Consider the following 15,122-nt stretch of genomic DNA (forward strand, 5'->3'; position numbering starts at 1 on the left):
CATTCTCTTAATGAATAGAGGTATTTATTCTAATGTTGTTTGTAGATAGGATATCATGTCCGCATCTTGTACAGCAATTAACCACTGGGAGGAATGTATGCAATGTGTTAATTACTGAAACTGTCCTACCAATTTGATTTGAAACTGTCTCATTGCTCTTTATCAATAAAATTATGGGAAAAAAGAAGACATGAAAATTCTAAATATACTAATAGCATCAATGAAAAAAATTAAATAAAAATAAAAAATAATCCCCAAACTTTGGGAGGCTGATGGAGGACAACTGGAATTTTGAGCCCTTCCTGGGAAACTTAGCAAGATACTATTTCAAAATTTAAAAATAGCTAGAGATGTAGTTCAAAGCAAAGACTCATACTTCAATCCCTACCACTTCAAAATAGAGAGGAAGGGAGGAAAGGAAGAAGTATGGGAAAAGGGAGAGAGACAGAAAAAAGCAAGAAATGGTTCTTTGGGCTGGGGAGATGGTTCAGTAGAATAAGCACTTCCCTAGCAAGTGCAAGGGGCTGAGTTCAATCCTCGGTTCCGCAAAAAAAAAGAAAGAAAAAGGAAAAAGAAATGGTTCTGAAATCTATGAGGACCAAGCATTTCTGAAAGAATGCTGAACAGGCAAAAATGGGATCTGGCAACTGATTTCCCTGTGACATTCATGTTCATGCATGTACGTGAAAAAGATAAACAGATTGAGGACAGCTAACCATCCTATAACTTCTATGCTTTTCAGAAATCAGGACTCTAGAACTCGGGAGATAGCATGGCAGCATAAGTGTCTGCATTACAAGGGCAAAGACCTAGAGTCAATCCCCCATACCACACGCAGTGCTGGCTCCAGAACCCCAAGCACGCTATGCCAACCCTGAAACAGGGCATGGGTGGTGCATGCCTGTAATTACAGCAATAAGGAAAGCTGATACAGGAAGATCACTATGAATCTGAACTGTGTAGCAAGACTGAGTATCAAATAGATAAATTAAAAATAAAATAATTTTAAAACACTAATCAAGAGTCTGAAGAGGTTAAGTTTAACACTTAATCAACCCCTATGCTGACCAAAAACACATAGCAGTGTATTAATTGTGGACCTCAGTACCAAAGTATGGGCTGCAAACCAGCTCACAAATCAGACTATGCATGTCATGTGCAAACACATCAAATTTTCTGGAAAGTCCAAGTCTAGCTGTTAATGAAGAGCTGGGGAACATATGTGAGAAGTGCTTCTCAAATTGGAGTGTGCATCAAAAGTACCTGGAAGGTGCCTAAAAACATGGGTGGAAGGGCCCTGACCCCCATTTTCTGAGTCACTATCTGACATTTGCATTTCTGGCAAGTTCCCAGGAGAAACCACTGCTGCTGCTGCTGCTGCTGCTGCTGCTGCTGCTGCTGCTGCTGCTACTGCTGCTCTTAGAACCCTAGTTGGAGAAACACAGGGCTAGAAAAGGAGCTGGACTGAAGCCATAGTTGTATTTGTCTAATCTCTTGCAAATTGTTTATACTGCTGAAGCACTAATTTCCTCACATGTAAAGTGGAAATAGTTTCAACATTAGTGCTTTCAGCTCACTGTTAAGATTAAAGGAGGACATATGGAAGAAGACTTTGGCAACAACGGGCACATGCTAAGTCCAGAATGGACGTGGCTGTTATGACTAGAGATTAGTGGTTGTGAACCTATGCTGCATTAGCCTGAGTGCTTCATTGAAAGCTTAAGCTTGCACAATCCCTGGATAGCTTTCCAACCAGAGCCCAAGTCCACTGTGTGTGTGGGACCTTCCACCTTCTCCTCAACTTTCCAGATCCCTTTCCAGCCAGAGCCCAGTCCCAGTATGTGTGTAACCTTCCATGCACTCCCTGAATCTACTTCTAACCAGAGCCAAATCCTGGGGTGTGTGGGGGGCCCTTCTACCTGCTTGCTAGAACCCTTTTCAGTCAGTGCCCAGGCCAGGCATCTATGCGTGTGGATCCACTCACCCACTCCCCGGATCCATTTCCAGCAAGTGTCCGAGCCAGACATCTGTGTGTGCAATTGGCAGAATCTGCTCCATCAGACAGGCCTGGTGTGGAACCTTGCGGCAGAACTCCCTGCAGAGATACTATGGGCCAGACCTACCACCTAATCCTGGAGCTGGGTTAGCTCATCTTGCCAGAGGGGCACAGAAGTTTCACTTCCATGGACTGTAGTAGGAAGAAACAGAGCACAGTAGCCAAACCCTAGCCAGGCACATTGGGATGAGTTTTCACTTGGTAGATCCAGACCTGGTAAGCTGAGACACTTTGCAAGACCTCGATCTATGAAAGCATCCTCTCTCTCTCTCTCTCTTTCTCTCTCTCTCTCTCTCTCTCTCTCTCTCTCTCTCTCTCTCTCTTGATTGAGAGATGGGGAAAGAGGTAACTGGGGTGAACTAGGATGCCTGGAAGACCACATGCACATCAATCAGAAAATACAAGAAATTGGATATCACACACCTGAAATAATAGCATGTGAAATAAACAACTGCAGAAATGTAGAGAGGAAATCAGATAAGAAATAATCTCTGAAGTAAAAAAGAAAGAAATGACAACTATAATGAAAGAATTACTAAGTGCTTCTAAAGAAGACATTGGTAAAAAAAAAATAGAGAATAGAAAAATTATAGAATCCCTGAATGAACAACATAGAAAAGAAATAGAATGCATGAAGGAGATTCAAAGAGATATACAGGAAATTAAAACCAAAATCAAAAGCTGGCAAAACCATTTGAATGAAAGTGAAGATAGAGTTTCAGACCTTGAAGACACCATTGCACCTAGTGAAAAAGTAAGAAGAGATCTCTTAAAACAACTAAGATTCAGGAAATAACAGTTCAACATATGCAAGGTGATAAAAAGATGAACAATATAAGAATGCTAGGCATCAATGAGAAAGAAGGAATCAATACAAATAATATAAAAAGAAAATGTGCAGAAGTAACAGTAGAAAACTTCCAAATATGGGGAAACAATCTGACATTCTAGAAACTGAAGCACATAGAACTTGAAATAATATCCTCTCAATTTAAAACACACCAGACATATAATAATCAAGATACCAGAAATTCAGGAAAAGAACAATATACTAAAAGCCACTAGAGAAAAGAAACAGATCACATTTAAAGGAAAACCCATCAGAATAATAGCATATTTCTCTTCACAAAGCATCAAGTAAAGAAGAGCATGGAACAAAGTTCTTCAAGTCTTCCAAAAAAAATAAATTCCATCCCAGATTGCTAGAGACTCCTATCTCTCTTTCAAGTTTGATGGAGAAGTGAAATACTTCCATGAAAAAGAACAACTAAAGAATTTCACAATGACAAAGCAAACCCTACAAGTTTCCTAAAAGTTATTCTAAAGAGGGATCAAAATGACCACAACTCCATGAATGAGAACAGAAAGAACCCACCAAATCAGATAAACAATTAAACACAGGACAAAAAGCTATATACAACAGCAGGTAAATAACATGTCAATCATAAGTCAATACAACTCAGTTATATCCATCAATGTAAATAGACTCAATTTACCCATTAAAAGAAATAGATTGGCACATTGGATCAGGAAGTAAAATCCAACAATATACTGTATACAACAAACACTTAAATAATAAAATGTTCATAGGCTGAAAGTCAAAGGAGGTTTTACTTTTTATGCCTTGTTTTTATACTTTTCTGCTTGATGGTTAGGACCAAATTAAAGCAAGACCTATATAATAAAAAAGTAACTTTTGTATCTGACAAGGTCAGTCAAATCCCCTCAGGATATACTCTGAAACCCTGTACAGCAGTTTGTAGACATTTTGTCAGTGCCAGCCATGTCTGTATATACAAAATAGTTAGGATAGATATACAGCTACTGTTCATTGAGAAAAAAATTTTCAACTAATAGTGTTTAGATATAATATCATGTCTGCATCTTGTACTATGAATAACTACTAAAAAGACAACAATATGCAATGTATTAATTATTGTAACTGTCCTACTAACCTGTTTTGCAACTATCTCATTGCAACTTCTTTCTCAATAAAACTAATATAAAAAAAGAAAGTCAAAGGAGGGAAAACAATCTCACATGGACCAGCACCTCACAAAATGCAGACAGGGGTAGCAATCTTATTTGCAGATAGTCTGAACTTCAAACCAAGAATGAGCAAATGAAATAAAGAAGGCCTCTAGATACTGGTCAGGTGAAAAATACAAGAAGAGACAACAATCATAAATATGTATGAATCAAACATGGGAGCACAAAGCTATGTAATACAAAATTTTTTTTTCATAACCAGGGATTGACCTCAGGGCCTTGCACTTGCCAAGCAAAAGCTTATTCTGCTGAGCTATCTCCCTGGCCCTGTAAGACAAATCTTAATCAACATGAAAAATCTAATATGCAATACCACAATCATAACTGAAGACACTAACACCCACATATCCCAAAAAGATAGGTCAAAAAAAAAAAAAAAAAAAAAAAAAAAAAAGGGGGCTGGAGAGATGGCTCAGTAGAAAAAATGCTTCCCTGGCAAGTGCAAGAGCCTGAGTTCAATCCCAGTTTCTGAAAAAAAGAAAGAAAGAAAGAAAGAAAGAAAGAAAGAAAGAAAGAAAGAAAGAAAGAAAGAAAGAAAGAGGAAAACCAAAAAGATAAGTCGAGCAGACAAAAAAAAAAAAAAACAGAAGTAGAAGAACAGAAAACAGAACTTGGTACAAAAGAACTTAGTACACATATACAGAGTGTTCCACACAATCACAGCTGAATACACATTTTTTTCTGGTACATATGACACATTTTGTAAAATAGACCACATAATAGACCATAGTTCATGCTTAAGTCTAGGAAAGAAAACAGAAATTATGCTGTACATATTATCTGACCACAACACAATGAAACTAGAAATAAATGACAAAAGAAATCACAAAAACTACATGAATATGTGGAAATTAATCAACACCCTCCTCAGCAACCAATGGGTAACACATGAAATTAAATAAGAAATTATACAACATCTACAATTCAATGAAAATTCAAACAAAACATAAAGGAATTTTACGGGATGCAATGAAAGCAGTTCTTAGAGGGAAATTTATATCTGTAAACACATATTAGGAAAACAGAGCAAGAACAACTAAACACCCTCTTGCTGCACCTCAAACGTCTAGAAAAAGAAGAGAAAACCAAACCCAAAGCCCAAAGATAGGACAAAACTGTATCGATAAGAGCATGAATTAATGCAATAGTGGCAAAGAAAACAATACAAAGAATTAACAAATCTAAAAGCTGATTCTTTGAAAGATTAAACAAAATGGTAAGCCCCTAGGTAACCTCATAAAAAAGGGGGGAAAAAGCCACAAATTCAAGCAATAAGGAATGAAAGAGGTGAAAGTGACACAGACCCTGTGGAAATTGAGAAGATCATCAGTAGCTACTCTGAGAATCTTTACTCTCACAGAATAGAAGACACATAAAAAATGAACAAATTCCTAGAAATGTACAAATTACCAAAACTGAAATAGAAGATGTAAGAACTCTCAAGAACCCAATAAAAGCCAATGAAATTCAAAATGTAATAAAAACCCTACCGATAAAGAAGACTACAGGTCCTGATGGATTCATAGGTGAATTTTACAAGAAATTTACACAAGATATAAACCCAATATGCGTCAAACGCTTCAATGAAATTGAAAAAGAAACAATCCTCACAAAGTCATTCTGGAGGAAAGAATTAGACTGATACAAAAACTAAAGAATCATGAAATTAGAAAAGAAAATGAAAGGCTAATATCCCTCATGAACATAGATGAAAAAATATTAGGAAATACAATACAGCAAATCATTTTGAAGATTATACACCATGACCAGGTAGGATGCATCCCAGAGATTCAAGGATGGTTCAACATACATAAATCTATAAGTGCGATGCACTACATCAATAGAGCCAAATGCAAAAACCACATGATCATCTCAATAGATGCAGAAAGTCTTTTTCAATGTCTAACATTCATGTGCAAATTCCTACAGAAAATTGCAATTAATGGCCTCTACCTCAATCTCATAAAAGTCATCTATGACAACACAACAGCTAACATAATTCTAAATGGGGTAAAACTGAAATCTTTTACTCTCAGATCTGGTAAAAGACAAGGATGTCCTCTATCACCACTCCAATTCAATATAGCTTAAGTCTCATTAGCTAGACAGATTAGACAAGAGAGAAAATAAAATGAATATGAATAGGTAAACAAGAAGTTAAATTATCATTATTTGCAGATGTCATAATACTCTTGGAAGACCCAAAAATGTCCACCAAGAAGTTACTAGAATTAATACATAAATTCAGTAGCATAGCAGGATACATAGTTAATACCCAAAACTCAGTAACATTCCTAATACACAATCAATAAACACACTGAGAGAGAAATTAAAGAAATAATAACTTTTACAATAGCACCACAGAAAATGAAAAACCTGGGAATTAATCAAACTAAAGATGTGCAATATCTATTCAATGAAAATTACAGTACCCTGAAAAAAAGAGATCATAGAGGATTTCAGAAAATGGAAAGATATTCCCTGCTCCTGGATAGGAAGAACCAACACTGTGAAGATGGTCATACTCCCAAAATTGTCACATAGATTTAATGCATTGCCAATCAAAATACCACCAACATATCTCACAGAACAAGAGAAATCATTCCTAAAATTTATTTGGAACCAGAAAAGACCTAGAATAGCAAAGGCAATTCTGGGCAACAGAGGCAAGGCAGGAGGCATTACAATTCTGGACTTGAAATTATACTGCAAAGCTACTCTGATAAAATCAGGAAGGCATTGGCAAAAAACATAGACCTGAGGATGAATGGAATAGACTAAAAGATGCAGATGGAACTACAAACTCACTGAGACATTTTATTTTCAAAAAGTGTCAAATAGGGGCTGGGGAGATGGCTCAGTGGAATAAGCACTTCCCTGGCAAGTGCAAGGGCCTGAGTTCAATCCCCGGTTCCGCAAAAAAAAAAAAAAGTGTCAAATAGGCTTACTGGAAGAAAGATAGTCTCTTTAACAAATTGTGCTGAAAAAAGTGGCTCTCTACATGCCAAAAACTAAATCTCAACCTAGGTCTATGAGCATGCACTAAATTAAAGTCAAAATTGATTAAAGATCTAAATATTAGAACCAAAATACTAAATCTCCTGGAACTCTTGAGAACATAGGGGTAGGCAAACAGTTCATGAACAAGAATCAAACTGCACAGGACATGTTTGAAAGAATTAACAACTGGGACTTCCTCTTATTGAGAAGTTTTTGCAGGTCAAAAGAAATTATCAACAGAGTGAAAAGACAACCCACAAATTGGAAAAATATTTTAACTAATAAGCACTCAGAAAAAGATCTTCCATCTAGAATTTATAAAAAACTAAAAACATTAGGGCCATAAAATTTAAAGACTAAATTGAAAAATGACCATTTGAGGTGAGCACACTTCTCAGAAGAAATACAAGAAGCAAATAAATACATGAAAAAATGTTCCTCATATTTAGCCATTCATGAAATGCAGATTAAAACAACACTGAGATCCCACCTCACCCCAGGAAGAATGGCTATCATAAAGAAATTAACCCACAACAAATGTTGAAGTGTCTGCAGGGGGAAAAGCAACCCTTCACCACTAGTGGGAGTGTAGATTTTTTTTCAAGGCACATTTAATTTAATATCAGACCTGTTGACACAAAAAGCTCAAATACAATGAAGAAACACATTCCCCCATTAACACCAAAGACAACACTCTTTTAACATGTACCTGTTGAATGGGAGGAGGGTTTCATAAAGTTCACTATTGAAAAAATTATGCAGTGAGTCTCATCACAGCCGATTATCTTATACAATCTAGTTGTGAAATGAATGCTTCAAACAGTTCAAGCCTTAAGTTTGATACCACTCCTTCTTCTTTGTACAGTCCTTAGTTAAAAGATTATCTACAGTTTTTGTAACCATTCAAAGAACAAACCATTGATCAAAACCATTTTAGGCTCTATTAAGTAATTCAGAGCCCTAAGCTAAATGGTTAAAATATATGTACTACTTTACCAACGTCGTAATTTGTCTCATGACTACTAAAGTTGGTTCTTAGCAATAAACCCTTCAAAGGCAAAAATCACCTCATTTGAGTTTTGACCCAGAAGTTCAACAACAAATACGAAGTCCACAGTCTTATTGGCAAAAATGATATACAGTGTCTCTAAGTCACTGTGTCAAGGTTAAAAGTGATGTGTATTCCGTTTTTGCATTTAACTGGAATTTTACATGTTCAATTCACAATTTGAAATCTCCATAGGTTTTCAATCCTCCAATCATCTGAAGACACAGTGTGTCACAGACTAAAGACTTCTGTTTCTCCCTTTATTTTGTTCAAACAGAAACATTTCTCAAGTGCCTAAATGTTCTAGAAGGGGAATTTTTTGAAGGTGGCCTCTTCTTCAGAATAGTCCGACAGCATCAGGCGTCTGAAGGATGGGGGAAGGAAAAGAAAAAAAGCTGAAACATAAGGTTCATCTGGTAAGTTTTACATTAACCATTACAAGCTACATAGCATAAGAATGTGGTTTTGGTGGGTGTTTTGTTTTGTTTTGTTTTGTTTTGTTTTTGCTCAAAGTCTGAGTCTTGGTGTGGAAACGAGTACTTGGCTGTCCCACCACAGCTTTCTCATAGTGGGACTGTCAGGGAAGTCTTGACTGGGGAGTATGATTTGTTTACCTATCAGGCATAAACTTCCAGGCACTCAGTTCATTTTGAGCTTGTTTCAGTTTGTCTCTAGTCTATTCCAGTTCATCTTTCATTTTTAGGAAAAACAAGTTGATCACTGGGTCTACCATTGTTGATCTCAGTTGGGCAACACTCGGCTTCTGGACTTGCTTGAGGTACTGAATTTGAGTAGTACACTCTTGCATCTCTTGTTCCTTGGTTGCTAGTCACATTACAAGGATGTTTTCCCTGTGTGCAGATTCTTCTTGTTGTTGCTTTAGCTTTTCTTCAGACTCCCTTAAACCAGTTACATCATTTGAGTTAAGATCCATGTACTTTCCCTCCAAAGTTTGAACATATGCTTCATATTGTTTCCATCTTAGAATTAACTCATCTCTTGCCATAACTTTGAAGTCGGTTTCACTCAGTCGAACCTTTTTGGGAAGAGGTTCTTCGTTGGTCATTTTGAATCCAAGGAGTCCTCTGCAAGGCTCGGCCACAGTCACTCTTGCTCACAGCTAGGCCCTGCTGGGGGCGTAAGGCGAGGGAGGCTGGTGGCCGCATCAACCCGGTAGGGGCTTCAGGGCATGACAGAACAGCTGCAGCTCACAAGCACCTCCCTACCCAGTCCTGGAGTCCAGCACGCACCCTGTGACTGCCAGGGCTCACCACACTCACTAGGGGCAGGGAAGAAAGCAGCGTAGGAGAGAGACAGGCTTGGGAGTGTAGACTTTTGCAACCATTATGGAAATCAGCATGGAGACTCCTCAAAAAAGTAGAACATGAAATCTCATTTAATTCAGCTATCCCCCTTCTGGGAATTTTCAGAAAAACCCTGAAAGCATCATATCATAGCGATATACATGTGCCTGTGTTTAGAGCAGCACAATTTGTGATAGCCATATCTTGGAAACAACCAACACACCCATCACCTGAGGAATGAAAAAAAAATACATGTTTTTATACAATGGAGTATTACGCAGCTATAAAGAAAAACAAACTGGAATCCTCCATATATATGTTGATGCAACATGAAGATAAACTCATAAGTCTTTTTTTTTTCTCAGAACCTGGGGATTGAACTCAGGCCCTTGAGCTTGCCAGGGAAGCACTTACTCTACTGACCCATCTCCCCAGCCCCTCATAAGTCAAATTAAAGGTTTCAGTCCAAAAATTAGAGAAAGAGATGGGCTAAAAAGATAGCCAGTATTTTGGATCTAGCCCTTCAAAGTCAGTGAGGATTCAGGACATAACAGAATTTCTGGTGCTCCAAGTTTTCTGATCAAAGAGATTATGCAGCCACAGAAGAAAGTGACTGATGAGGCACGGTGTGCCTCAGGAGAGTCACCTAGAGAGAAAAAAAATCTCTCAGGCTTTCACAGAGAGCAAATTGTTCAAGCAATGGCCATGACTCATCCAGATGGCTGACACTGACACAAGATACAGAAGGTGCTGCACATAGTACCAAGGCAAAGCCTGAGCGCATTTGAATGACCTTATCTGATAGTCAACCTTACATTTTTAATTATATAGGTCTTGCTTTAACTTGTTTTTTTTTTTCAGTACAAGGGATTAACTCAGGGCCTTGTGCTTGCCAGGCAAGTGCTTATTCTACTTAGCTATCTTCCCAGCCCTAAATTGGTCTTAACCATCCAGCAGAAAAGTGTAACTACAAGGTATAAAATGTCAAGTTATATTAATGTGCTGAGCTGTAAAAGGCTCAAGTCAACAACTGTGGACAGTTGCCAATTGTGCTGGTAACTCACTATTCTTATGCATTATTGGACTATATTGGGTTATTTTGCTGAATTCAAGTAGGTACAATATTTGTACTGGCATCAAGTATGAAAGATCCTTTATAGATTTCTCCAAATACATCTTCTCTAACAGCAGTGGAACAACCTTCTCAGACAAAACAAAACATGAAAGGGAGATATAAATGAAGGACCATCTTGCAGTGAATATATATATATATATGTTATTATATATCTTCATACAATATAGTCAGGATCTTTCTCTTAGTTCATTGAGAAGAAATGTTTATACTAATAGTGTTTAGACAAGATATCATGTCTGCATCTTGTCCTCTGAATAACTACTACAAGGACAACATGCAATGTATTAATTATTGTAACATCCTACTAACCTGCTTTTGAAACTGCTCCATTGGTAATTAATCTTTTTTCTCATTAAAACAAATTTAATTTTGTAATAAAAGAAACCTTAAAATGTTCACCATCACTCCTATAGATCAATGCAAATGGTGGACAAACATCTCATATTCCTCTAACCTTGATTTTCACTGTCTCTCTAGTGAATTCTGTCCCCAGAATACTCTCTAAATAATATGCAATGAGTGGGAACCATGAAATCTGAGTATTGAGAACATAGGGGACAAATCCTGTCATGTCCTCTGTTTGTAGTACAACAGATGGTTACTGTAGGAGGAATTGAAAATCAAAGTCATCTGTGAACCATCATGGAAAACAATGGGGCAATGATTCACTACTGCCCTGCACCTAACCAGTTGAATGTCCTCAACTGTCTAATTTAAGCAAAGCAGGAAGTTGCCTTTAGACAAGGCACACAGCACACAGGACTCTTTCTGGGCTCTACTTTATACTATAGCATCTCATCTATCAGTCCCAACCCTCTGGTGCTCCCTCTCAGCCCCACCACCTCACTTGCCAACTTGTTCCCTGCTTATACTTCTTTTGCATCAGATCAGAATTTCCTCAGGACATTTGCCCAAGGACCACTAGACATTAGCTTCCACAGTTGAACCATGAATATTATCATGACCACTCTTTTGGGAGGAGCATGCTTTTGGGTTTCCCTTTACCATGCACCCCACACCTACAAGAGGAAAATCAGAGCTTTTGATGGGTCTATATCTTTTTAACTTGCCTCCTCTTTCCAAACTGGGAATGGCTGAGAGGAGCCTATTCCTGCCCACTACACTTCATGCAGTTATTTATTACCTACTCAATGTACAATGCTGTTGTCATGGCCTAATCTTCATGCTGAGCCACGAGATTCCTTAAAATATCACAGTCCTGGCTGCTTGTGCCAACTCCAAAGCCTCCAGAGTTATGTAGGACATACTGTACAGGAGACTAATTACAAACCCTTATTCAGAACTAAAATCCCTAGCTTTCCAACTATAGCTCTCAAGATCTGTCTGAAAAGAAGGCAAAACCCTACAGTGACCTGATTGTGAAGGATAAGATCCCAGGACCCACAGAGAAAGGAGGATTAAGGTGGTCAAGGCACAAAGAGCAGGGGCCGGGGAGATGGCTCAGTGGAATAAAGCACTTCCCTAGCAAGCACAAGGGTCTGAGTTCAATCCCCGGTTCCGCCAAAAAAAAAAAAAAAAAAGAATCTGGATTCAAGGCACAAAGAGCAAGGGAACCACACTTCCCCCTCTCTGAATTGGGGTGAAGTGGCTTCAATGAAAACAGCCCAGTGCTCAAGGCCTTCAACTAGCAGTGTTTGTGGTCACACCCTTTTACTGGCGCTTGTGGATCACACTACTTCCTTTTAATAGGATCTTCTTATTTTCAGACTAGTTTGGATACTCTAGGGTCAACTGCAGGAATGAGGCACCAAATATGCCTATTTTGTGATGATCCATGCCACTGTTATTAATGCATAAGACATTGTAAACCTGAATAGTTAACTAAAAGGAACTTTATCAAGGTCATCAGAATAATGCAGGATCATTCCTACTGGCTTCAGCCATCATTCCTAGCAGAAGGCAAATTTACCTATCCAGCAACATGAGGCTATACTCATAAATGAAATAAACCAGACCCACATGTGTAAATGTGACTTTGCCTCCCTAGTGTAAGAAATCAAAAGAAGAACTAAAAACTATAAGGTATAACAGACACAGTTATATGGAAAGAAACAGATCTCAAGATCTGTCTGAAAAGAAAGCAAAACCCTACAGTGACCTGATCCCTGATCCTAACTTAAGGATTAAACAACAAAGAGAGAGAAAGTGTAAAAGTTAGGGTAAGGTAGGGGCAAAAACCATATATATATATATACATATATATATATGGTGGAATAAGGCAACAGTCCTAAGAATTTCCATCAGGTTTTTGAAAATAGTAGTTAATGGGTAGAACTCCCACCATGGTTAACTCCCTGTGCTGATATCTGTGAACTAAGCAATTGCATTGAGGATAGTAATGTGTAATACTAAGACAATGCTTGATATGCCTGTCATTTTGGTTTTCTAAATGTGTACCATTTCTAATGTCATTTCAATTATTACCATATTCTCTTTAAAGTAATTTTTTAAAAAGTCAATACAAAAAAATGTGAGTCAAGAACAAAAATTTAAGATTTCTTGAAATCACGTGGTAATATTCAATCATATGTCTCATCTTGCATAACTATATCTGTTTATCTGAGCAACAGATTTGATGATAAAAACAGATAACATATCAATCATTGTTAATCAGCTGTAACATATGTATTGTTACATGTTACTCTGTTTCTGTCTTTGCTTTTATTTTTCTTGCTTTTGTTTTTACTCTTCAAAATGAAATAAAATTATAATAAAGTATAATAAAAAATTCATCTATCCATCTACTTAAATGGAAATACTCCTACTGCATTCCTTTGCCATATCCCTCCATTTTACTACTTTACCACCACTTATCACTAACTGAAATTGAGGGGATAATATGCTTTATGGCTCACCCCATAACCTATGAAGAATGGCCCTTGATAATGGGGCACTTGTATCTTTAGGTGTCAGGCTTCTCAGGAGTCTCATACATAACTGGCTGCTCAGTGAATGTGAAGCAAAGAGATAGGGGAAGTTAGGCAGACAGGTCCTGGCTAGTTAACCTAAAGTATACCAAAGTCAGAGCTTGAAAGCACTTAGCATACCAGAGGTCTTGAAAAATTATGTTAAGCAAACAAGACCACCAAGGGACAAAGAACAAGCCCCTAAAGAAATGGGAGAGAACTTGGAGGAGCTGAATTGCAAATGAAGCAGCTTGCATTCTGGTTCTCAATGATCAACCTGTGAGCAGGAACATCCCTAATTCATATCACATTTCCTGCTCCTAGAAACTGTATAGAAGACAATGGCCTTAAACTTCTAGTGTGCCCATCTTACAAACCCCTTCCCAACTTTCAGGGAGCTTTTGCTTTCATTCTTGCTGATGAACACACATGTGGCCATTTACCACTGCTTCCTGTTTGCTCTTTTGTGGGCTTCATTCATCTTCGCCCCAAAACAAGAACCCAAGGGCAAGAGGAAACTATTTCCAAACAGAAATTTCACCAACAACCCTTGTTTGGCAAGTTAGGGAAATGGTACTCTTAGAAGGGGTCCCAGGACTTTCTCTTTGTCCCTTCCCACCACCTGGACCCTGACTCACAAAGTAAAGGAACAGCAAAAATGTCCCATGTAGGAGCTGTGAGGCAGAAACCATGGAGCTGCCTGTCAAATTCTGTACAGTGCAGAGGCCCATGCCCAGGCAGGACGGAAGAATTCTAACCTTGCCATCTCACCTGGAAATAACCCTCACATCAAGTAAGAGGATGCACATCTTTCCCTACCATGCATTCATTTCTCACAGTAAAGTGGGCTGCCATCAGGGAACAGAGGCAGCCATCTGCAGAAAAGCCTCAGGGCAGGGTTACTAGGAGTGCACAAATTCCTGATAACCACAGCTACTTTTGAGACAGGCTCTCCTTAGTTCTGGCTGTCCTTATATTCATTATGTAGCCAAAGCTATCCTCCAACTCACTGCCATCGTCCTGTCTCAGCCTTCCACTGCTGGGATTACAGACCTGTTCCAACATAGCTCTTTCCAAAACAGCTCTAGGTATCCAGTCCCTTCTCTCAAAGGCCAGGCTATAAGAGCACTTACTAAGGCTATGTCTCCAGGTCACCCACAGGGAGAACTTGCTGAGGCCCCTGGTTCAAATGGGCTTGTGATGAACCTCCATTAGCAATTTGGTAGTGAACACATTGCTCTTATTTAACTTCACTCTGATCTCTCAGTAGAGTACTCTGGAGAGTAAGCAGCACAAATTGGAGTTAAAACAGTCTTTGTCTGCTCTCCTTTTTGAAACTTCGGCCATGTGGTGGCAGTACAAGGCCAGAAATAAGCACACTCCCCATGCTGTTACCCCACCCTTTGCCCTTGTTTAAAAAAAAAAACTGCATTTCTTGCACAAAATAAAAAGTTTTTTGTGTGGGGTGACAGCTCTCCTCAAGTACCACTGGAGCTGTCAATGTTTTTTGCTTAAATGGCTCCCTCAGTCTGATGGACAGAAAAGGAGTGTGAAAATATTTTCAACACTGTTTTTTTTGGGGGGGTTGGGTTTTTTTGCTTAT

General features: G+C 38.4%; 1 pseudogene; it reads right to left on the reverse strand.

Annotated features, from left to right (window-relative positions):
• Positions 1–8,643: 8,643 nt before the first annotated feature.
• LOC101585442 lies at positions 8,644–9,222 on the reverse strand (annotated as a pseudogene).
• Between the last annotated feature and the right edge of the window lie 5,900 nt (positions 9,223–15,122).

Source organism: Octodon degus, unplaced genomic scaffold (genome assembly GCF_000260255.1).
Source record: "Octodon degus isolate 3935 unplaced genomic scaffold, OctDeg1.0 scaffold00316, whole genome shotgun sequence".
In the NCBI taxonomy this organism is placed as follows: Eukaryota; Metazoa; Chordata; class Mammalia; order Rodentia; family Octodontidae; genus Octodon; species Octodon degus.